This window comes from Heliangelus exortis, chromosome 1 (genome assembly GCF_036169615.1).
Source record: "Heliangelus exortis chromosome 1, bHelExo1.hap1, whole genome shotgun sequence".
In the NCBI taxonomy this organism is placed as follows: domain Eukaryota; kingdom Metazoa; phylum Chordata; class Aves; order Apodiformes; family Trochilidae; genus Heliangelus; species Heliangelus exortis.
Window position 1 is genome coordinate 150,601,430 of NC_092422.1, and position 25,044 is coordinate 150,626,473.

At 39.0% G+C, this 25,044-nt stretch overlaps 1 protein-coding gene across 14 annotated transcripts in view; it reads right to left on the reverse strand.

The window, feature by feature from the left end:
- EPS8 (EGFR pathway substrate 8, signaling adaptor) overlaps positions 1-25,044 on the reverse strand; it is a 131,720-nt gene that overhangs the window by 79,688 nt on the left and 26,988 nt on the right. For 9 of the 14 annotated variants that reach the window (XM_071732995.1, XM_071733005.1, XM_071732994.1 and 6 more), the window contains exon 2: positions 18,987-19,131. The exons of 1 other annotated variant lie outside the window; for it this stretch is intronic. The gene's annotated coding sequence lies outside the window, so the exon portion shown is untranslated. Of the gene's footprint in view, positions 1-5,286; positions 5,370-11,636; positions 11,785-18,975; positions 19,132-25,044 lie in introns of those variants that run through there. 4 more of the 14 variants (XM_071733001.1, XM_071733006.1, XM_071733003.1 and 1 more) reach the window with 3 other exon arrangements.

Sequence of the window (25,044 nt, forward strand, 5' to 3'; positions counted from 1 at the left end):
AATAAAAACAATAATTATTATTAATAACAATGCTGCAGAAGCAGGCGGATTCTTACTACTGGGCAAGCACTTTACTAGAGAGCAAGTGTCAAACCTTTGCTGCAGAAGAGCTTACTTAAAAAACACAGAGCAAAAAACACCAAAGCACCATACAAAGCTAGCACATAGCTGAACTACTGTGTTAACAAACATTAAGGACATCAGCATATGGGATTTCCATACCCCATTCTTCCTTCTGGCCAACATCTTCTGTAGCACCTCCCTAAGCAGCTTTCTCTGAGATCTTTTACACCCCTTCTTGAACTGCTCCCTTGCAACGGAGAACGAGGTGATGAAGGAAAGTGTTACACACACAGTAAAAATCCCTTCAATTTCACCTCTCAAAAAGTTGTTCTGCCACCTGCATTTCCAATCCTCAGTCAGTTTTTGCATTCTGAAATGACTGTGCATATATATGCATGAGCTTTATGGGGCTCTGAACACTTCAGAGCCTTAGCCCTTTGCTATTCAACCCAGTTATTCAGTAAGAATCTAGGTACTTTCCTATACTTTCCAAGGGAAGTAGAGGGGAAAAAAAAAACAAACAAAAGTTGCTGAAAACCACCTTTGTTCCTGAAGTTCCACTAACCCACTGTCATCCTGAAGCCACTGCAGGGAGCAGTCTCCTAAATGCCTCCTCCCAAGCAGGCACAGCCCCTCTCTAAGGGACAGGGAGAGGAGGGACACACAGACTATGCAGTTCGCTTGAAAACTGTGTAAGATCTGCAGCTAATGGACATCAAAGCCACCTCTGTGTTCCCCTGGGAAAAGCATACCCTTACTTTTTTAAAGGCTCATGTACACATTTTAAGTCTTGGAAGAGGAGAACATTCCAGCAAAAAGTTTGAAATTGAATTCCTTTACACAAAAGCGACTGGTTTGGAGAAGTGATGGCTGAATTTATATGGATGCCCCACCCCACATCACTGCTCACAGATTCTCAGCTTCAGTTCTGAAAGGGCAGATTCCCCATTTAAGACATTTGCTGCTATCATGTCCTCATTTTGTGTTTCTGTTTAAAAAGTTAAGAAACTATGTGTTCTATTTCATAACCAGTGTGATAATCCTGGATTTTTTCAAACATTTGTTAGTACAAACAGAATTAAAATACACTTAAGCTCAGCTGCAAACAGAGATTTTAGCAGACAGTAACAACTCAGGTAGAAAAATGAATAACAATATTTTTTCCTAGGCTGGCCCTGATGGTTGGACAGGTATCTGAGATTTATATGACATGATGTTTACTAAAACATTCACATCTGTGTATTAAAGCTGTCACCAACTTATAATAATTTTCTCTCCCTTCTGATTTAGATAAGACCAGAAACAAAATACCCAGTTGCAGTTCTAAGTGTTAATCTCCTTGACTGATCACAAAAGTCAGTAACTGGACTGACTTGGTTCTTCCAACTTAAAACATGTAAGTGATTAACATCCTTCTGCACTTTGATACAGTGCTGAAAGGTCTCTCCTAAAGAGAAGACAGAACTTCTATTTCTTTTTACAAGCACAGATGGGGAGAAAAAAAACAAACAGAAACAAACCACAAACCACGAGACAGGAGGAAAAAAAGGAATTGCTCTGAGAAAGGGTGCTTTTAGCTTTAATAATTCCATACCTATTTCACTGCAAGTTGAATTTGCATACCCTGTTTTCCCTGTTTTTCTCTTTCCCGCAAGGAGAACAGGTAACCAGAAAACCAATGCATTGATACATATAAAAAATATTTTAAACAAAAACCTATTAAGGTTGAAGTCTAGTCAATCCCAGTTCTGGAAAGGCTGCTACAAGTCAGACCTCCTCAAGGCCCTTCATTTTGCCTGGATTCCTAAAAACCTGGGCAGATAGAAGTTGCTGATGGCAGAGCTGAAACAGCTGATTCCTTTGACAAGATAGAATTTTTAAGGACTAAGCAGGAGCAGATGCATGGCAGCACCATGTGTACCATAACTACCCCATTTTGAATGGCTATTAAAACAATGAATCTCTATAAAATCCAAGCAGTATATTGTAAATTAATCTGTGTGTTTGCTATGTATTGCAAAGTTACAGTGTCACATTTAAATACAAATAAATCAGAAATCATAGTAGTGATATACTTTGAAATAGAAGTAAATTAATACAAAGTACAGACCTTTAATGAAAGAAGAACTTAACTAATAGTCACAAAAGCTAGATAACTATAAAAACACATTAAGATGCCAAAATGGTACTTCATTTGCTCTTGGTGAGTCCCTAAACATTGACACCCTGGTGAATCCTAATGACTTGTGCATTTTGGTTCTAGAAGGGCATTTTTAATCTTTATAAGCAAAACAAGATTGAAACAAAAATGCTTCTCATGAGGAAGCAAAATATGGACTGGCATCCTTACTGTACACCCACTCCAAAGCATCTTCAGAAGAATATTAATATCTCTCAGACGCAGAGTTGCTATTATCCAAAGCCTTCCTTTCTCAGTGTTTTATAATTGAAAAAAAAATTAAAAATTAAAATGACATCAAACTCTTAAATCCAGCTTTTTCTGCTTCTCTCCTTAATCACTTACTGAAAGGAATTCAAACTTCATGAGTTGGAAACAATCATTCTTCAGTGCTACACACCAATATAAATCCCAGAACACAAAGCGTGGTAACAAGAACTTTGGAAAAAGCTTTCAGAGAGAGAGGAAGAAAATAAAGAAAATAAAAAGAAGGAAACAAAAAAGAACAGCATGCAGTTTTTCCATGTATTCAGGTCCACAATTACTATTAAGCTAATTGAAAGCATCCCCTTAGCTCTCATTCACTGCTTGTCTTTGAAGGCTCAGTATGAACTTGAGCAGGGCACAGTAAACAAATACACACACCAAGATCAATCTAAGCTCTCTTTCTAAAGCAGAAAAATAAAAACCAGTTACTGTAAAAAGTAACTTTGTTTCAGTTCAGTCTGACAAACTATAAGTAGTATTCCTCTTTTGCACTAAAGAAAGATACAGAACATTTTGAAAATACAGAGTTGACATGATCTTTTTCAGGAAAGGATGAGGGGGAGGTTGGGTATGGCAGAGAAGGAAATTGAGGGATAAAATAAATCCAGAAGTAGGGCAGCCATCAGTGTTGCATCTGAAGCAATCACCACTCCCTGACCTGCTGTAACCTATGCAGAACTGGTGCCCCAAATTCATCTTAAAATGCACTCAGACACAGGGGGGGCTGCACCTGGGAATCCCTTGACGTGACTCAATATGCACAGCACACGGCTCTTATAGATTCAGGGCATTTTAAAAATACATTAAAAAGTTCTAAAAATCCTCTCAAACATCAAGTAGTGTTGTTTGCAGTTTAAGACATTTACAGATCTGTTAAAATATTAAGACTCTTCTAAACTATTTAAAATAAATATTGTATAGTAAAATACCAAAGCACTGATATTAAACGTACCAAACTCAGAGAAATAAACCAAAAGTAAAAATATCAGGGTAAGGTGACTAAGCACAATTTCTGCCCCCCAAATTTTGGAGGACATCCAGGCCAAATTACAAATTTTGAAATAAAAATGAAGTTATAATAAGCTACAGCAGAATTAACCTGAAGTGGAAAGCAGAATTTGTATCTTTAAAGCATTGCCAATATAGGATATCCTGAAGACACATCAATCTACAGCAATTTTTTTTTTAATGTCACATCAGCTGTAAAAAAAAAAAAAAAAGTCATTAAACCAGGCTATGAAACAAATGTATTTTTTTCAAATCTCTCCTGTGTAGCTTCAACCAGGTTTTGAATATAAACAGTTTCAGCAAAAAAACCCACACTGCTGCTGAATCACAGGGTTCACTCCCTGGGCTAGCTGAACACAGGAGGGGAAAAAGATGTAGCAGCCACTGCAAGCACCAGGACTTCAAGTAGTCTCTATTTAGCATCATTAGTAGTCACAAAGTTATTTCTGAGCAATCTGGTCAAACACAGACTGTGTAGTTAACCCACTCCTTAATTAGATGACTAATTCGGAAGGTCAAATGATAATATCCAACAGCACACTGACATCTGAAGGATAGCAAACTAACTGAGAAGCCAAACTGGTCAAGAGGCAGGATCTTGTACTTGGAGAAAAAAAAATATGTTACCAATAATAATAATAATATTAAAATTTAGTGCAATTTAAAGGGCTGATACAAAACCAATGGAGTAATAAAGCAGTTCAGTTCAGCATGGCTCCACTAATTTCCCATGGGCTGATTGCAGACAGAAAGCAGTTCCTGCCCTAAGTGCCACCTTCCCTACCTACAAAAATGAGTACTCCCTGGTACTTGGGAGCATCCCTCTCTCCCACCTCCATACAGCCCTCCTTTGTAAGCAAACAGCCTGGCACTCAGGACCAGCTTGCTCCTCTCTTCATCCCCAGCACGACCAAAGCTGGAGACAACATGGGTGCGGCCCAACATTTACACCCCTGAGTCACTGCCCTGTGACAATAACCACAGGGCACAAAGGGCCTCTTGAATCCCCAGTCTGTGGATTCCTCAGTCATGCAGCTATTGAACCTTATCTGCCACTCCTCAAAACTCAAGTATGACTTTCTCCTATCTGGTGGCAATGTTTCCTGCTGCCTTCTTCAGCAATTTAGTTGCCTGAGAAGAAAGCCATAGTTTGCGGCTTTATCAAATTAGCCCCCATGTTTCTTCCAGTGCCAACAGTAAAGGATATAGGACAAAGAACAACCCTCAACATTCAGTTCTGTTAGGGAATTTAAAACCAAAACATGATTTTCAACTTTTGGATCATTAAAATGACTGTGCCAAAGATAGCATGATGACAGAGAGGTGACCCAGCCATAACCAACGATAACAGAGTCCAAAGTGTTTCATACATCCTGGAAGGAATTCCTGTTGCTAGAATACAAAAAAATAATGGCTGAACAAGGTGTCCTAAGTTACCTTGGACTTAGGCTTTTCATATTGCTCAAGAACCTATTGATAAGCACTTTCATTTAACTACTTCCAGTTAGGGGCAGGGGGGAAAGCAAAATTTACTGGAGAAATATAAGCAACAACTGGTACAATGAGAACAAATGTCCCTGAATCCACTTAGATTTATTTCCTGCTCTGGGACCAGAAGCTCCTTCCTTGCTTCAATGGGATGGGCAGGTGTTCTCAGAACCCTCAGTAAGTTCTCAGATGACATCAAGTTGGGAGGGAGTGTCAATCTGCTGGATGGTAGAAAGGCTTTACAGAGGGACCTGGACAGACAGGTGGGTGCCCCGACTCACCACCTTCCTGAAGCTCTGACAGGAGGGTCTCAGCCCTGAGGAGCAGGATACCCTCACTGGCTGGCCATCCCAGACAGCTGCAGAAGATTGAGGAAGCCTGAGTAAGTTCAAAACTCACTGGTGTTACATGTTTTAAAGAACATCAGAGAAATGAGGCAGGATTTTTTCCACAGCTCAAATTACCCACACAGATAGCAGCTGGCAAAGGGTGTTTTCTGACCACTGCTGTAGTGATGGGTGAAATACGGTAGAAGTAAAAATTGACAGGACTGGCAATTAAGCTTCCAAGAAATTATTGGTCTCAAAGTCACCTTTGTCACTTTAACAGACACAGTACAATGAAAACCAACATGCAGGTCTCTGGGCACATGGGTAACAACTATTTATCAATATCCACTGAAAGAGCAAGAAGTACCTGGATTGGGTTGAAAGACTCTACCTCATACCAGGAATGTGACATACTCTTCCTGCACTTCTTGGATTGAGGAGAAGGAGGCAGGGAGGGTACCTAGGATATATTTTTTCCCCTTAAATTTTCTACAGGAAAAGTTCTACTTCATGCTTCATTTCCCAGTGCCTTATGTAGGATTTTCATTCTGCCATGAGTGCATCAATAGACACTGACAAGAGGGAAATGACAGCAGCACAGAGAGGGACCCACAGGAACTGCACCCCACCCCACAGGCACAGCTCACAATCTCACACTCATCCAAACTAATATGCTCCTTTCTAAAGGGAACATAGTTTTACTTCCCTCCTTCCTTAGTCCCAGTAGGGCCAGGGTCTGTGTCTCCATATCACCTCTTATGAAGAGCTCCCCTTCCCTCCTCCCAAACTCACAGCTATCTTCAGTATCTATTGACAGACTTAAGCCCTATTTAAAGGTTGCAGCTGAAAGCAGTGACTGCACTAAGCCAACAGGAAAACATTTGAATAATCTGCTAGGCTAACAGAAAAGACCTTAGAGAAAAGGCTGTGTTCCTGCTTCCTGCTCAGTATAATATTTGCTCTGAGCTGAAACCAAAGTTGCTCTTGCAAGTGTCACACGTGCTGTGGGCACAGCTCAGCGAAAGTGAAGTCATTGCTTCAGAGTGCCACCTTGGAGATGTCCCAGCCCCACTTGCACAGGTCAGTCCTACAAGAGGTTATCTTGTGTAAAGAAAATAATTTCTTAAGGAAGATGTGTCACATTCTCCCCCCTCTACTGGATTCACTACGGACACTCGCTAATTTATATCCCAGGGACCCCTTTTCCCAACCTCTACAACCAGGAATGTTGTAGAGATGACATTGGAGGTCTCAATGGTTATAACAATTCTAGGTAAACTTTAGTATGGAAATATTATTTTATTTCAACACAGTACTTGAAACGAGCAACTGTCTATTCAAAAACAATTTTAGATTGATTATAAATGATATATCCATGAATAAAAATAAATAAATAAATAAAGATCAGATTTCAGCCAAGTTCTCTCCTTCAATATAAAAACTAAACCAACTCTTCTACTGCAGCATCTGCTTTACTATATGCTGAAAGCTGCTAGAAATAGCATGCTTCATTACTTCAGGGGCAAAATCCTAACCCTTAGGAAGGAAATCCTTAGGATTAAGATTGTGTATTTACAGGTAAGATCAAACTAAGCTGAAAACAATTTTATCAACAAGAGTGATAAAACATGGTAGAGTTTTGTGTCAGGAAAATAGCTTCATATAAAGCCTAATATTGCTAGGATTATATTTTCATCATCTCAGAAGAATCAGACAATGAAGGTCTACAAAGTCTAATTGATATTAATGCTTTAAATTCTCACAGAAGTGATCTTTTATAAGAAGTTTCACTGCTAATAAGCTATAAATGGTCAGATGGACAACAGCTGAAGATTTATCAGCATTGTACAGCACACACTAATTCGGTTATATACTTTGACAGATGACAATTGAATCCATTAAAATCCTCAAATAATAAATTCTTTCACAGTTAGTAAAGCACAATTTCAAAGCCCCAACTTTAAAAATAAATATTTTAAGACACAATCAGGCAGTCCTGACACTCAAGATGACAAATAACCTTGACTATCAGCATAGAGGTGTCATCTTCTTTATGACTTAGGTATTGTATGGAGTTCCTCACTGAGTTGTGAGAGGGTATTAACCAGGAATTCCTTTATTTATATAGAAAATGGTTACTTTGTTTCTGTGCAAGGTCTATATACTGTGTGATAATTTTACAACGGTGAATACAATTGGAAAATGGAAGGAAAGAATCTAAGTACAGCTGACCCGCTTAAATGAATGAGTCATTAATTTAGTATCAACACCAAACTACTGTACCTTGTACTTTACAAGGTAAACTTCTAGAGAGTTATTGCAGTGTTTTCAAAGCCCCTATGAGCAAGGTCAAACAAAAGGTATGCTTGCTTACTTCTTGATATTTGCCAAGCATGCAACTTGGAAAAAAAAAATCTACATTTTTCAAAACAGAACAGAGAACAGCAATAATTCCTAGCAAAATAAATGCTGCTTGCAGAATAATGTTTTCTAGTCTGATTTGAAAAATTTCAATGCATGTGCAGCAAAACACTGTTGATAATGAAAATCAAGCACGTAAGATCACTAATATATTATGCCAGAATCCCATAACATTTCAACTGTGCTTATTCAATCCCTAACAAATCTTTTTCAGAGGGATTTTTCACAGAGATTTTTGTGAGCATCAGGAGCACAATATACTTCAATACCACCTCTTTGGCTTCCTATGTAAACCACAAAGTTCACCTCACTTTTTCTACCAAAACCAGTCACACTCAGTATTCCAACAGCAAACATAGCACCAAACACCTGAGCATGGAACAATTCAGAGAACCAAGTGACAGGCTGGGCATAACCCCAAAGCAACAGAAAGTCAGACAGGACACAGCCCTCCAAAGCTTTGCTTTGCCAGGCCACCCCAGTCCTAGGTGCCAAGCCAGGAGCCTAAAGGACTGGTTACAAACACTTCAGAAGTACTGAGCTCCCCTCTGTAATTTTGAGGAAAAGTCCAGAGAGCAAATGTTCAAATCAAAGCAGGAGCATCAGAAGAGCAGAGTTCAGTAACTCGTCCCACTTATAGTTACCTAAGAGAGCAACCCTAATCTCAAAAATAAGTTCAAAACAGTATGTGAAAGGCTTTGCTGGTTCAATAACAAGAGCTGATTTTCCTGTGAATGGAAATAAGCCCAGTGAAGAGACAGGAGAAAGAGGGATTACCCCCCAAACACATCTGAAGATGCAAGGAGGGAGTAGGGAAAGAGGACTGTGGCTTACAGCTAATGGCACTTTTCCTGTCAATAATGACTTTTAAAAACATTTAACTGAAAAGTTTTAAGCTATGGGAAAAAAAACAAAACTAAAAAATATCCTTATGAGTAATGATAAGCAGTGTCACTATAAATACCTTCAACTACAGCACAGAAGATTTTCTAATTTTGTTTTTCCCAAATAATAATAATAATACAAACCCTTCACCATTGAACCAGTTGAAAATGAGAGACTGCTCTTCAAAATGGTCACACAACAGAAAAAACTTTTTTCCTCCACTTTGTTTTGTTTCTAAGAATATGAATAACTATAATAACTAAGTAGAAAAAGTTCTGGTCTGAATTTCTTTGGACCTCCTCTTCTCCAAACAAGAGCTTAGCAGCTTTAGAAGAATTTATTTTTTTTTAAGCATACAGGAAAGAGAAAATAAGAAAAATTAATTTACACAAGAAGGAAAAGTCAACATCATTATTTAAATGAGAAAAGCAATGGGAGAAAGAATAAGAAAAAAAAAAAGAGCCCATCTTTGTACTACAGAGCCATAACAGCCCATGTGTTTGATCCAAGTGCTTTTAATATTTTGTATGTTAGCAACCAATGCTGCATGTTTAAGCAGGTGATCTTTATGATCTTCACTAAGAATTTCCGATAAAGTCCCTCCCACACCCTGCAGAGGGATCAGTATTAAAACTGAAGAATGATATCCTTCCTCTTTAAAAACTGAAACCTTCAACTGGTGCAGTTCAATGTTGTAAAATGTTATCAAGGTGCAAAGCAAAGTGTTATCAACGTCTTGCCAGTAGCCTGAACTTTACTATTCCTTTTCACAGAAGGGATTTTTATTTCTTTATGGGCAATACAGAGCCTATTTTTCTGCATCTTGTTTCTATTACAGAATTATTAGTTGCCACCAGCTGCACCTTCCTCTAAACAGAGAGGTACCTAAGTTCACAGGTTCCTGAAGCTCTCTGGGGAGCACATAACCACACTCCACACAGACTGATAGGAACCTATCAATATGATGTGAGCTGTCAGCTGAATCAGATCCCTATTTCTCATCAACTAGGTCTACTAAAAAAGGTAGCACAGCAGTCCTCTCTTTGCCCAGAATCCTGTTCAGGCAGAGAAGACAAGACATTGATGTAGCCCTGTGTCACAGCAGGCTCATGTTGCATGGCCTGTCTAAGAGCTATGCTATGTTATCAAGAGCTCTTGATTAACCTGCAGAAAGGACACCAACAGGGATATTAGGACACCAATCAGATGGATATTAGGAGTTTGGTAATAAGAACAATGCCTTGCCACATACCAGCTCCAAACAGGGCAGCCTGTGCCACAAAGCTGGTGTAGGAGGTTTGCCTTCACCTAACTGCTGGGAAACTGAGGAGTGAAATGTAAATTAGGACAGCAGGAAAGTGGCTTTTCTTGGAAATCAGAATGATTTCCAGCCACCCGTGGCCTCTCTTCCTGACTGGCATGTGGCTCCCAGTGAGCAAGTGCAAAGCAGAGACCTGCAGCAAGTGGCACAACACCACCTGTGACAGGAGTGCAATCTTTAAAGGAAAGCACCTGATAATGCCCAAGGCAGCTACCTAGTTACTTAAGAAGTACTGCCCACAAATACAAGAAAGCAGATGGTAGGTAGAGAAAATAATATGGATATGGTTTTATGTCTCTCTAAAAAATACAAACACATAAACACCATCACAAGTGTGAACAGCTATAGCTCAGTATTTAGCTGGCTGTGGAGGATTTCAATGAAGTGATCTGCAGCAGTCTCTCTGCATAGCCACAACACCCATGCCACCAAAAAAAGTAAATTTCTTATGTCCCAGTGGAATTTTACATGGTACAACTTCCTCATAATAGAGTTTGATCATGGAGACGAAAGTACATTGGCTTCAGAAAAACAAATTTGGTACTTTGGAAGCAAAAATAAACCTTTAGTTGATTGTTACTACATGGCAGATGCTATTTGGTTACACAGTATACTACTATACAGTGCTTTGGGGGAATACTGTATGTGAATAAATAGCACAGAGCAGCTTTTTAAATAGCCCTGTGCAGCTTCCCTGTGCAGCTTTTTAAATAGCCCTTTAAACAAATCTGTCCAGATGCAGTAGAGAACAGTAAGAAATTCTGCCTGGCTTACAGAAGGCCATATTTCACTTGCTGAAAGGACTGTAAAAAAAAAAAAGTAAACTCTTCCACTCATAACCTAGGCTGCATTAAGAAAAAATCTTGTAGGTAAGGATATTGGCAACAATAGATCACAGTAAACATCCTCCTAGTTTTACATTTTCTCTATGTCAACATATTTTTCATTTTCAATTTCTAAATAAGTAAACAAAATTATAGAATTTGCCATCTCCAAATGATAGCAAATAGTATTTCATCTTCTGTTATAATGGCTACAACTTTAACTGAGGGACTGTAATAATGCTGACATAGGATTAGCCACTAAGAGGTATTACATGAAAACTGAGTTGCTAGCAGTTTTGAAATGTTCTGCTGTCTATCACATCCCTACAGGCTCAACCACTATAGTTTCACTCCTTCACCAAGAATTGCAGCAAGTAACAGATTACAGAACTCTTTGGTAGGCACTGCTAACCCCATTCACAGCTCTGCATTTCCAGGAACAAGATATTATTTCACATCTGATAAAAATTAAACCAGGTGCTGGAATATTACTCACAACTACCTGTGAAAATAAAAAATCGAAAAAAAAAACCTTGGAATTTTACATGGCACTAAGCATACTGCTCATGCTATGAATTTATCTTGGTGACATAACATTAAATCTGCATTCAGTCACAGATATTGCCAAAAGTATATTATTCCTCTAGTTTCAAGTGAGAAACTAAAAATGCAGAGAACCCAGAGTACCCAGACATCATTCAGCTTTTCTGCTTAAATAGTGGCAAAACCCTGACCTTTTAAAAACATGTAAAATCCAAAGGAAAAGAACCTTGGTTTAAAAATTAATTTCATCCTTAATGATTGGTACAGTCCAGACAAGGTATTGAGAATTTAATTTATAATCCTCTTACGTATCAATTCTGCCTCTTCAAATATCCAGAGAGCAGTGGGCCTGGCATACCCTGCCTCTTCACACTCAGCTTGGAGAAGGAGGCAGGAGCCAAGCAGACCGGTGACACCTCCTGAGCTTCTTCAGAGATGCCACATCACCCAGCTCCTCCTGATGTGGGATGCCCTTTCTTTGTGCTCTCCGTGTTTGGCTCCATTTGTCCACATTGGAAGGGAAAAAAAAAAAAGTTTTCCTCTTTACCCTCCTGCCAAATCCCTCCCCTTCAGGCCTAACTTCTGAAGCCTGAAAAGCTGAACTCAGAACCCATCAGTTTTCAGATCCGAGAGCTCCCAGTAAGGAGGGACACAGTCATCTGTAGATCTGCAGAAGAAGGTTTTTCACATGCTCACTGGTGTGCAGCTTTTACTGCTTGTTAGATTAAATGATTCAGGACTGAATACTTTGTGTCTGCAGCTGATTTACAGATACCACATGTTTATAATCCAAAGTCCCAAGTGGGCGTTCAAACGAGTGCCAGACCTTATTTTAACTCTATTAAGTATTTTAAAAGAAGATAACAAGATACTGCCAGCTATTAAGCAATGGTATTCCCCTGCTAAGTTCCCTGATTAAACATATGCAAGAAAAACAATACACCCTAAAGAAAAAAAAGAACATGTTTTGACTCCTTCTGTCAGCCATATTTTCGTAACACAAGCCAACATCAATCAGCCTCTTCACTCAATGTGCATTTCTCACCATCTCCATGTGGAACACGTTAATGAGTATCCAATGCAAAAAAAAAAAAAAAAAAAAAAAAAAAAAAGTCATCTGTATTTTTCAGGTACAGAGCAGTAACAAGCTCTGAGATACACAGTGCTGCTTTTATTTTGTAAAGGAGAGACTTCTCTCACCACATGCCAACCCACACTTTATTTGCAAGACACTGACATAAAATAAAAGCTCACAAAGCCAGTCTGGCACTCTTCAGCAGCAATGCATGGAGAATGCAGCACCAAAAGTGAAAAGGGAGAAACTCAAAGCAGAGAAACACTGCGTGAGGTCTCCCATTGCTGAGGGCAATGTGGGCTGCCCAGGCAACATTTATCTGACCACCACCAAAGGGCAGTCTCTGCAGTTGGAGACCACAACCAAGCCTAAAAATAAAATGCAGCCCTCCTACTACAAAAATAAGAGTTTTGCAGTGGCAAAGGAGGCTGTGCCACTGTTCTCCTGCAAGGAAAATTTTCTTTCCTAAAGTGAAATGATATAATGAAAATTACATACTGGGGTAAACATGCAGTACTGTAATTAAACTTCTGCTGGTAAGAAATGCTTTTCCATGGAGCTATACACACACCCCAGCACAAACTCAGTCGTCCCAAAAGTCTTAATGAGGAACTAACTGGGGAGAAAGAAAACACAAGAAGTTACCTGTGGATAAGACCAACGAACTGCAGGCTGAGAAACAACTGAGAATATAACTAAAGACCAAAACTTTACATAAAATTATGAGAACAATGAATGCAATCAACAAATGATCATTTGTTGCTCTCAAACATTGCCTGAAATGCGAATGGCAAAACAGCCTCAGCAGACACATTTTGTCCTCCTCTAATTACAATTGAAAATAAGAAATAATATACGTGTACTGGGCCAAAAAAATGTCGTGTCTCCCTTTGCGGATTTGAGTACTTGATGTCTTTTCCTCTCAAGCTCATCCTCTGAAGAAAATATACTACAATTAAAAAATGTAAAGTGATGGTGATGAGGTTCATCAAATGGTCAGGATTAAAATCCAAACAACAATCACTGCATATTCTACTGAGCTTACCACTGCTTGATTACTTGGCTCCAAGTATGGTTGTGATCTGCCTAAACCCATTTCTTATTCACTTCATGATGTCCTCAAGGTTATGTTGCACTCGAGAATCCTAATTTCAGTTGACACCTGAACACCTATTTGCAAGTCAGTGCAGAAGTACTGCTTGCATCCTCTTGGCTCTCCTCTCAGAAGGCTAAATCACAGCTCTACAGATGAAACTGCAAGGCTATCCCACAGTCCACCCAAATGTGGACTTTGTTTTGATTTTTTTTTTATTTTTGGCACACAGGACCCAGATACTGCCCCGGTGTAATCAGGTCTCCTGACAATGTGAAACTCACACTCTGAACAATCTGCTGGCAGATGGGTTCCATTTAAAGCATGACTGTGAGCAGCTGCTGCTGATCACCCGCTTGTAAAGTGAACTCATTCATCACCAAACATTTCAAAGGACTGAACTGAAACGGAACAAATGAATTTGAAGAAGTACAGGAGGTGCGGTGTTAGACTTGGAGAATGTGTCAGTTGTAAAAAGAGCATAGCTACGGTCCTGCTATTAATTTATTCCTATAAATGCTGGCTCCACTCAAATAGCAGCATTCTCCAGATTCTCAAGAATCCAGGAGGGGAGCTTGAGTAAGGTATTAGAAGACATAATTAAATACTCCTTACTGAAGGTGATTTTAAATATGCAAGTTGACAGCATGCTTAAATTGAGCTGGTGAAAACTTTCAGGTGACATGCTTCAGAAAACTGCTGGAGGGAGAGGAGGTTATTTCCCCAACTGCTTTTGCTGAGCAAGAAGCCCCATCAGTTGCACAATGGGGAGGTGAGCCCTGCCTTTGCCACCTTCACTTTAAATGCTGTCAGAGGCCTTACTGCTTTTTAAAAGTTTACATCTTCCTCTTTGATCTTTCACTACAGCTGCAGTTGAAAAGACAACCTTCCAAGACAACCTTTCCAAATGAAACTTCCAAGCACAGTGATTCCCACTGAAGGGGTGGGGAGCTGGGTGGGGAGCTGACACAGAACTAATTCACACCTTTTCTTTTAATTCAGGAATTGTGTAGCAAGAGTAGACATCTTAGCTTCACTGTACTTGTCATGGTCACTGGATAATCTCTTCTTACAAGTTATGGATGGAGAAGAGGTTTATATTCTATTATTGACATGCTTGTGTATCAAAGTATGGTTGTTATATCAGATTTTCATATCTTAAGATAAATAATAAACCTATTTTGAGCCATGGTAAGTGTAATAATATTTTATTGTAATGTTTATTGATAAATGGTGGGTAAAAAGAAACTATACTAATCCACAGAGGGTTGCCAGGGTTTTTTGCCTCTCTCATTCTATGAAATGTTAACTTTGCAGCAGAAAAAAAAAGTCCTCTCAGATAATAGCCCTTCTCTCCTCTCTTCTGGGGTCTATTTCCCTACTTGATATCCTTCCTCAAGCTGAGGTAATGAGATAAAGCTCAGTGTCATAAGCTTACGTAAATAAAGCATATCAGCTACTTTGCAACTCCCCTTCCATGCAATGGAAAAAAGCTGCTGTTTTGCCATCACCCAGACTTCTGCTCCCTAGTATGGAAGCAACAAAAGGAAATTATCAGTAGATTAGCGTCATGACAATAAGTAGCCCTAAACCAAAGGTTTTATATTTAACTCATTTTGGGGAGCAGCTGACCATTGCCAGGATATATGCTCTGATGCAGCAGTGAGAAGCTGTGTGCTCAGCAGCATTGTTTTATATGCACAAAACAAGGCACACATGCACTCTTGCTCACACACCCTCTGCAAAGGTTATTCATCACCACAGCAACCTCTCAAAACAAAGGTGGAAGCTAATTCAACAGCCCTGTTCCTCTCATGACAGAGGATGAAGGGTGCTCTCTGCCTGCACCCTTCAGGGGGCTTTGTTTGCTCGGGTTTGGTTTTACGTCACTGGATCTCATTTACCAATTTAATTTTCAGCAGCCCAGTGTACATGCCCAGTCCAGAGAGTGGCAATACTTGTGCATTAAGCAGAAAATTCATCTACAGTTCCAGTTAAAAGGGCAGAGAACTGGCTAATGTGCAATTCTTTCTTGCCCCATGGCTGAGCAAGTGCCATACTCTATTACACATATGCATCATCACCTCACCTTCCCCACACCCTACGTACCAGAAACAGTAAAATAAACACCCCACCTAAAACCAAGAAAACCCCAACTTAGTATTTAACTACCATGTCTTCCATCTTCTCCCCTCACCACTTCATTTCTTCACATCTTCTTACAACCCACAGGATCTTAATGATTTTCAATACATTAAGAAAACTCAACTGAGACAGTAAAATAATTGTAAACTCAGCACAAAGGAAAAGCAAAGTTCCCCGAATCTGGGAAGAGCAAACACCAACCCTTTCCCAAGTCATTTGAAGAAAGAGATTATAATAATTTCTAAATCATTGCAGCTACAAGCCAGGAGGAAAAAGCGCTGTCTGTAATGACAAGCTGTCAACACTCAGCAAGCAACGTGGCTCTCAGTCATGACACTGATCCTTTGCCTGCAGAGCAGGGCATGGGAGCATCAAAAGCCACACCACATGCAATGAAAATACTCAGAATGCACAGATTTCTCTATTTCTCCAAAAGCAAATCCCCTATCTTTGCAGCAACATTTATTTTGATGTGAGAATGCCCTCCCTATCTACAGGATTTAAGAGATTGTGTAACCACGCGTTTTGAAATACAAGATTAAAAAACCCAAAACAATGGTACCTAGGAATTTTACTTTTTAAATGCAAAACACTGGCAACTGAAGCAGATAACAGTAAATCTGGGAGACTGTCCTATTTACTCCCATAAAGAAATAGGTTAAATTTTGCTACACTAAAACTACCAGAAACCCCCATGTAAGCAAAATATATGCTAAGGGATAAAAGGGTGCTTTGATTTAAATCAGCTGCCTAACCTAGTATTTTCCTAGTTTTCAAAATATGCATTGACAGCTGATCATTGCTTATTTGGAGACTTATGATGGTCTGCAGTTTCTGTCTGTGTGTTTCAGCACCTCAGCAACAAAACCATCTTGGGCAGGAGGTTCCTTCACTGGATTCTGTAATGTATCTATTATATTAATTTATATTAATTTTTATTGGTGAGGATGCCTATAATAAAGAGCTAGACACTCCACAAATGCAGTACTTGAAACTCTATGTTTTATTGCTACAGCACTCTCAGAAATAGCTGCATTATGAGCTCACACATATTTCTTAAGTGCAGCCATAGGCAAACTCATCAAGCTGGACATATCCATAGCACAAGGTGATTTACATCACAGTGTTGACTCCACTTGATGTGATAAGCAGGTGTTGGCTGACTTGATCTTCATTTGAGCAGTGAATTCTCTTTGTACCTTCTCCATGAGCTTGGTTTTCAAAAGAAGTCTCTCCATACAGAGATGCTTTCCTACCCACACTAGGGGAGCAAGGGTTTGTGCCCTGTCCCCCATGCTGGTGTTGAAGCTTGTGAGTCACACAGGAACCATGAATATGACAGACAGCCACTAGTCTTCAATTTGAGACCTTCCTGACCAAAACACAGACATGCTTCCACTGTTAGAGAATAATTTTACCTACATAGAATAATTTGGCTTCTAGCAAATCTGTGGTCTCTAACTTCTAATAATTGAATTTACTTGCTGGTGAAAAAAAGTGCACCTACCCAAGCAATAATGATTTTATATAAAACACATTGCTTCAATTACCACCTTGCTTTCTCTATGTGTACACACTCAGAAAATCAATTGCAACAATTTTAAAACCTTTCTCCTCCAAAGCTGCCAAGGCTAGCACTAAAGTTGTTGTATTATTTATGCACTGGGGTTCAGAATTCTCAAGCAGTATGGAGGAATTGCTTCTACCTTCAGAAGTTCCCAAGATAGAAGCTGTTATACCTGAACTGAAGTAGAGAGAAGGCCAATAATGAGAATGAAGGGAACTTAAGGACAGGTACCTTCCAACTTGAAAAAATACAATGGAGACTTGACAATAGCACTACATTTGTTTTTCAGAAATTTCATTAATTAAAACATACTGGGTTTAGGTTGGCTTAATAATTACTGGGCCTTGAAATAATGTACTTGAGTTCCTTGCTCTGCCTTTGCATCCTCCAGCATAAAACCAGAATTACCCTCATAATTTTTCAAGCCAGAGTAATTTTCCAGGTCTGCTGCTGATCAAGTCAGCACATAAAGCTAAGAACAGTACTGATCACCAGGTTTTGTCCAAATATTCCAATGATCACTCTTAACAGTTTGGATAAAACCTGGAAGATTTGGACAAGAGTGCAGAATATAGATTTCCCTTCTCTCACTCATTCTTACAAGGGTCTCTTTTTGTCTTCTTAAGAAGATAACTTCAGGCAGCTCTGCTTAAAGCACCAACCTTTAACTCTGATACAAGCAGGAAGATTCAGTATCTGAAGTGGACCTGTATTTCACCAATGCTTTGAAGGGACTCTCTCCATGTACAGTGGGGCTACTTCCTCCCAAATTTCACAGAGATGTTTAAATGACAAGCCATAGCTAAGGTGCATATGTTGTTTTTTTTGCAGTGAACACATGCTTGCAGACCAGGCTGTTCAAATCCCATCAGCACCTTGGTGCAACACCCCTGGGAAGACAGCAATTAGCCCACTATGACAGTGTCTTAAATAAAGCAGAGTGTTATAAGGTGCAAGGCAGTGTTCCACACATTCATTGTCAAAGAATCGCAGCATTTCAGCTGCTGGAAGAAGCAGGTTGCCATTGTTTTATCAAGGAAAATCACAGATGGGAGAAACTGGTTGGAAACCACCTTTCCATCAAAATAAACCAATTGCGAGCTATTACCTTTTGCAGAGCAGGTATGTCTAGTATTGAAGGAGCTTTGGAGGTTAAAACAAGCACACTTGTTTCTTTATAAAGCATCTTCAAAAGGAAGCTGGGCATAAAGTTCATCTGTGCACAGCCACACAGAGATTTAAACAAGAAAAAAACCAAAACAAAACCAAAACAACAAAATAAAAACATACGCTTACATAAAAGGCTTTGGGGAGTGTAATTTTGCTATTCAGCTGGAAAGGGAGTGAACAAGCACACTCACACATACACACACATTTTTTTTTAATCATCCTCCTGCTGACAGCAGCCAGTCACTGCTTCTGTTATCAGAACCTCACACCTTGTATGTCCAGGCTATGAAGCACTAAGGAAGAGGGTATAAAACCACCTCTGATTAATATCATCTAGTACAACATACCAACTGCTACAGATTTGAAGTTTAGCCTCACCAGGATGTTAGTAATCAGTGGAAGGAGAGGAAAAAATAATCCATAAACATACAAACAAGTAGTGAGGATTTCCTAAGATCAGCTGATAACCTGGATCACTCTCATTTTCCCTTAAGATCACTCTTAAGGGAATCCTCTAGGAAAATAAAGCAAGTCTAGAAATCTAGTTTGAAACAAGGTACCAGTTGTTAAAGAAAGAGAGAGAGAAGCTGTGCTTACATACAACTCACCAGCAACCAACTGGGAAAATGCCACGTGTCTGGGATTAAAACTTCAGCTTGGGTAGATGCTTCCCTGCCACTGCTTGATTTCAGTTCAGGTGGCTGACATCTCTCCAAAGTCACTCAGAAGGTGGCTGCCCAAAAGGAAAAATCACTGCAAAAACAGAAAATAAACAGGTTCAGCTTTGCAATTCCACTGCATGTCATACGATCAGTTAGACTTGCTAAGTGCTGACTTTCCAAAATGTGATTTCTCTGGTTCTGTGAGAGGAGGAAGTTAGAGTTCCTCACAGAATTGTCATGGTTGGAAAAAACCTCTAAGATGACCAAGTCCAACCACCACTCCAGATAAAAAATCCACACCCACTAGGGCATGTCCTGAAGTGCCACATCTACATTGTTTTTGAATACCTACAGGGATGGTGACTCCACCATCCCCCTCATCAGCCACTACTTTCAAAAATGTGAACAGCAGCATTCAGAAGAACTGCACAGCTAACAGGAAGCTCATAGTCAGGAGACCCGGACAACTTCTACCCACACCCCTGCTTTCAAGCACAGTTTGGGGCTGGATTCCTTCTCAAGGGCAAGGAATTTATGAAGCCGTGGACCTGCCAGGCTCAGCCGAGCTGAGAAGGCTGCAAAGGAAACAAGAGAGTAAGCAGCTCATAAATACATTTTGTAAAAGTTTGGTCAAGCCCAAGGACAGAGCTGTTTATAAAAACAGAGCCTCTTCCTCACCTCACATCCCTGTTCCCTTCTGGAAGCAAATGCTGCCCACAAGCTCCCACGCTCCCCAAACTCAGCTGTGGCTGAGGGACAAGGAGCCCAGGGTTGCACTCAAAGGGCACCAGCAGCCACATGGCCCAAATGGGAGACAGGACAAAACCTTTTTCTTTTGAGAGAAGCTGGAGACAGATCAAAAAAATCCTCATGAACCAGTGGGGCTGAAGCCAATGGGGCGCTTTAGAAAGGAGGATACAGAAAAGAAAAAATAAACAAGATGAAAAAAAAAAAAAAGAGAAAGAAGACAGCAAATGGTGTAATTTTTTTTTTTTAATAGGTGACAACTAGGGTCTTCTCCCACTTTCCCCTCAAATTTTTGCCACTTGGCAATTCTGAATGTAACATGCAAGAGTTTGGACAAGCTTAGATCTTTTCTCTTCTGTATCTTTAGCTATATACAACACTTTGTTCTAACCTGGTTGCACCTATAAGTCATTTCCAGCTTTGTAGCAGCTCCATCCCAGCAGCTGGCCAGTCCTTCCAATTTCACCAAACCTGCTCTATTTGCAGTTGTATATTTTTGAGTTACTTTTTTGAGACATTTTTACCTTATCCCAATTCTGTGGCTTCTATGAGAGGTTCTATTTCCCCTCCCTTACAGGACCAGTCCTGCAGTGATGCTTTCCATTTTACAATCAATCCAATTAAAAATAATTAAAAAGTACAGATCAATTTGACTTAGTAACAAAATTGGAAGAAGGAGTTGTAAGTCAATCCAGTAACAGGGCAAGTGGCAACAGGTCAATTCACTCAATCTGAATTGATCCAGCAGTTGCATATTAATATAAGAAGTAGTATATTTAGTTTATATACTAAACCTTATTAAGTTACTTACTAATATGACAAGACTACAGTGGTGGTTTATCTGTTAATCACCTAATTCTGTCAAAACCTTAAAATTCTAATATTTTGAGGGGATATAGGCAATTAGTGGAAACCTATGTTGAAGAAAGGGCAACACATGGGCAGAAGACATCAAGGTACCAAAGACTGCCTTCCATTAACACCTCATTTCCCAGCCACAAACCTCAGCCTTTCCCAGCTCACTTGCCTTGGACAAGACCCTCTACCCCTCTGTGCCCATTTCCTCCCTTGTACAACATAGATAAAGGGGACAGACTTCCTAAGAAAACACAAGTGCAAGTGAAAAAGAGCACTCTAAGAGGCAGGTATAGTTAGTAGCATATCCAATGCTTGACAGTAGCCTGGGTCAGGACAAGAGGGTTGTCACTAATTTCATAGGAATCAAGGTTAAATGCTGATAAAGTAACAGACCAAAAAGCCTTCAGAAGCAATTAGATAGAAATCTGTGTGTGTAGGTCTCTATCTCAAAAAGTCAAAAGGGGCAGACACTGCCACCTGAGGATATGACAAAGAGGGAAAAGGGACATGCTTAAAATTTACCTCTAAATAAAAGAGGGCCATCTCTAAAGCTCTGAGACAGGGGAACAGGCTTGGCTGTATGCATGTATATATATACACACATATACAATATGTGTGTGTGTATGTATGTGGAAGAGAAGATGGATGACACCTCATTTCCAATAGAAACTTCTTCACAGTAGTATAGAAAAACTACAGAATTCTGATAAGAAAGGAAAGTAGCAAACAGTAGCACATTCATTGTTTCCAAACTCCTTTTCTTTAAAACTTGTGACAGGTTTTGGGATTCTCATCTTAAAGCCAACACAACACAGAAAATGAAAAAAGAAATTTCACTGGTGAGTCTCAGAGTTCCTCCTTGCTAATGTGATTTCACTGTTTGCAGCCCTGGACACGAGTATGAGTAGTGAGCAATGACTGTGCAAATAAAATATCAGACAATGATGGGAGGGGGAGAGAAGGGCAAAATCATTATGTGGGGGCTTGGATTGGATTTAGCATCAATTAGAAAATTGGATGCCCTTTTAATTATAGGAAAAAGGCTTTGCTAAGAAGATAAGAGAGATGAGACAATCAAAACACTTTAGTCTGGATTTAAAATATGGAAAAGGGAAGTTTGTAAGGGTTTTTTTTCTTCTTATAATAAAAAAATATACATTTCTAAAAATCACTCTCAAATACATGTGTAAACCTTCAGCTAACTTACAAGCTTTTACAGCAGAGATTTGTTCTGCTTTTGTCACCCTCTGGCAATATTACTTACTACAAGTAGAATTGCCTCCTACAAGGTACAAGAAATCTTTCATTTCCCTTCTAGTAAGAGCCCAAGTCAGTAGGAGTTGCAGCCACTTGGAGAATCAGTCCAATAACCTATCAACAACACTTAACCATCCTCCCCTAATTGGTTCCACTGAAGATGTTATCAAAAGAGGGCACTAGAGATTGCTCCCTGTTTGATTAATGCTGCACAGTGCTTGTTTCTTTCCTTGCTTTTATCTGTAATTCCAGCAGCTCATGCCAGATTCTCACAGGTGAGATATGTCTCATGTAAGAACATGAAATACATTGTTACCAGTAGTCACTTAGTAACATAGAGTATCTTACTAATATTCTTTTCTTAAAAAAAAAAAAAAAAGTTGAACAAAAGGGAAAAGGACATCTCTCTACCAAACTCACATACAGTTCCTCAACTTCTCAGTAAAGAACAGTTCCCCAAAGTTCTGGATCACTGCTACTCCTTACTTCTTCATCTCTTTTTCAATAACAACAGCAATCATACAATCCGTATTTAGATAAAATTTTCTTTAAGGAGACATAACCATTTCTGATTGAGTGCTATATTATAAACACATTTTTCCTATCCTACCATTTATAATCACCATTTCTATTACACGGTATCTTTCATCAACAACTATCAAATAAAGTTTAGAAGATCTAATCATATTGCCCAAGTACCTCTGCAGATGTCATTTACAAAGTGAAAGCACAATTATACAAGGCAGAATTTATCCAGGAAATAGGAACTGTGATACTTAATCTTGCAAAATGACTGGGAAGTAATTTAAAGCAAGGCATCTACAAAGAATAATGTCTGTGCCAAGAGACTGTATTGGTTTTGCAAAGAGGGGACAGAGTGTTCTCTTCCAAAGAGCCACAAAACAAACTTCCTGAATCAATGTGAGTTTTCTTTTTTTTGTAAGTGTGCCCTGTCCAGACTTACTTTAAAAATAAAAATAAAAAAAATATCCTTGTCTTAAAAAGCACAGTTGCACCCTTCAAAATGAATGGAACTAGCCACCTGAACACATGTAGAACCACTGATACTCTGCAAGGGTAGTAATAATAGCCTGGAAAAGTTTTGGGGTTTTTTTTGACATTTTCTACATAGCCTTCTAAGCAGCAGTAATAAATGGTTTCCCCTCTCCCCCCCCCCTTTTTTCTTTCTTTTGTTAATGCTAGTGTCTTGATGCACACCAACAGGGTTTAAGAATGTGGAGATAAGAGATGCACCATACTAAGATGGTAAAGAAGCACAGGAAAAAGAAATTGAAGTCATCAAATACCAGTTTAATGTATTATTTTAATTTTAAATCAGTCATATAAATCTTCTAGGAAAAAATAAAAAAAGGGGGGGCAGAGGGACACCAACACAAAAACAAAAAGTTCCCCAACTTCAGCTCAGCTTTTACATCCTTTTGCCTTTCATAATCAGATGGACAAGTCCACAGGGAAAAACTTCTTTGCAAAACAAGAAGAAAAGCACTACTGGTAAGGTCAAAAGAGACAACATATAATTTATCATGATGTTTCTGTGAATGTTGTTTATAAATAGTAATGGATTTCAAGTTTTAAAAAAATTATATACACCCTCTACTCTACGTGGGGACACTGACACCCTTCCAAAAACACACTGATGTCTAATTTTACAACAGTTCTGTTTACATGTACAATTGTACCTTTTTGACTGACAGAAATCTTCATTTCACAAAACATACAGTGGAAAAGTTCTTCCAGAGCCACTAGAAGTGTATTTATTTTTTCTGCCAATGTACCACAGGCATATTTATTATATTTGCCACCCAAATGCTTATCTCCTCTCACAGTCTCAGGGGCCAAGATGGTGCATCATTTTGTCTGAAACAGGCAAAATATGAGAAGAGGTGGAAAACTCCACACAACTTATATACAGGTCAGACACTTAAAATCTTTTATTCAACACTACCATTTCAAAATGCTGAATGCCACTATAGGAAAGTCATCCTAAAAAGAAAAATAAAATGACCCCAAAACTAGGAAGGACACAGAAATAGACAAGATAATAGAACTACAAAATGTGTTTCATGTTATTTATACTGATACAAAGTTTCCTAAATCTGATCCAGATGTCTAAAAGTTGTCCATCCACATTGCTACAGAAATTCAACATTGCCATAGGTTTTTTATTATTATTATGATTGACCTTTGAATGGTTCTACCTTCCCTGGTGTATTAAAGCAGACTTGGCTTATGAACAGCTAATTGTTAGGCTATTTCAGTAGCTATTTACTTGTCACTGTTTCCTTGTTTACTTTTGCCTCTTTCCATCTTCAGCTTCTTGCAGGGTGAACAATGAAATCAGTTTTACTTTTAGGTTTCTCCTGCTACAGCGGTTCCAAGCTCTGCAAGATTCAGGCTTATTTATTGAAAGTAAATCAGTTCCTTTTTTTTTTTTTTTTCCTATTATGAAATAGGAAAAAAATTATATTAGTCATAGGTTTTATAAAAATTGTTTTCATATAGTCAACTTGGATCTGCTTCTGAATTTGAGCACAGAAAAGTTACACTGGTAAATATATTCATATATAAAGTCCTAGTTTCCCCTGCCAGAGGGACACCTTGTTAGCAGTGCTAAAATTATTCTTTTTCAAATTGCAATAGAGATTACCAATAAAACCCTCACATGGCTAAGTTTCTGCCTTTCTGAAGCCAACACTCTTACTTTTTTAGCAGACCCAGGATTTCTTGTTAGTGCTACAGAAGACAAATCTCTTTAAATAAGTGCATGCAGTAAGTAAATGAAACTGAGAGCAGCATATTATTCAGGAAGATTAGATTATTTCCTTCAAACACCATTACAAATGTTAAAAGGATGTGCATAGAGGGTACTGCAGTAGGAAACAGACACACGGATCAGTGGCTTGAGCATAAATTCCCTGCCTACGCCCACAAAGGGAGATCATGAGATTGTGAAGACTCTTAAAAAACTACAGTGACTTTCAGACCTTTGACCAAGACTGATGCAGCTTAGAAGATATGTGGGAAAAATCCACATGTGGTATTGGAAAAAACAGCAAGAAAAATAATTTGTTTTTTGGAAAGGAGCAGGGGGTGAAAGAAGGGGAAGGCATCTTTCTGGTCC